Source organism: Phaethon lepturus, unplaced genomic scaffold (assembly GCF_000687285.1).
Source record: "Phaethon lepturus isolate BGI_N335 unplaced genomic scaffold, ASM68728v1 scaffold29956, whole genome shotgun sequence".
NCBI lineage: Eukaryota > Metazoa > Chordata > Aves > Phaethontiformes > Phaethontidae > Phaethon > Phaethon lepturus.
Window position 1 is genome coordinate 1 of NW_010546089.1, and position 875 is coordinate 875.

Here is an 875-nt window from a genome sequence, read left to right on the forward strand (position 1 = left end):
GGAGGGAGTGCCGGTGTCCTGCAGCAGCCCAGCGCGGCCCGGGGCGCTCAGGTCCGTTTGGGTACGGGGATGAGCAAGGGCGAGGAGCCGCTCGTTTTTGCCATTTCTCTTGTCCCTCCCGCGGAGGCTACGGGGTCCCCACGTAACCAACTGCCGTCCCACCCCCGGGAGCCCTTTCTGGCGCTGACGGGCATCTCGGCCCCTTGACTTTCAGCCGGGAAAACAGGCTGTCCTCACCACGGCAGACCATCCCTGAAGGGTGAACCCTTGGCAGCGCCTCTCCCTTGACCCCTGGCCAGCGCCTCTCCTTTACCCCCCTCAGTCCCAACCACTTTCTCACACTGGACACCCTCCACCCCCAAGAAACGCTACCGGCTTATAACTACAACAGCAGCTTCTTACCCCGCGTTGCTCTCTAGGTGAACCACGATAAACTGCGGGTGACTCCGAAAGGACAGTTTTAACTTCTCTGAGCTTTGTTCCCTTTCGTCTTTCAGACGTTTCAGTGCTGTAGGAAGCAACTCCGTGACCTCCCCTGATCAGCTAGAGGGGAGTGGGGGGAGAAACACGGAAAGCAGGCCCCAAAACAGAGAATGGCTCGAAAAGAGTCAGCTGGCCCGTACGGGGATCGAACCCGCGACCTTGGCGTTATTAGCACCACGCTCTAACCAACTGAGCTAACCGGCCGTACTGTTTTATAGTTTCTGCGCACCCCCCCGTGCCCGGCGCCCGGGGGGGCGGCCAACCCCTGGCAGCAGCACCTGCGCCGAGCAGAGACACAACCATGGACACCACGCATGTCCCGAGCACAACTCTTCCCCCTCGCTCCCGCTAGCCGACTCACTGCCATACGGAAATGGCGTCCCCTCCGCGCC

The 875-nt window shown here is 61.5% G+C and overlaps 1 non-coding gene across 1 annotated transcript; it reads right to left on the reverse strand.

Moving 5' to 3' along the window:
* Window positions 1-613: 613 nt before the first annotated feature.
* TRNAI-AAU lies at window positions 614-687 on the reverse strand. The gene has a single exon. It is a non-coding gene; the product is annotated as a tRNA-Ile (tRNA).
* Between the last annotated feature and the right edge of the window lie 188 nt (window positions 688-875).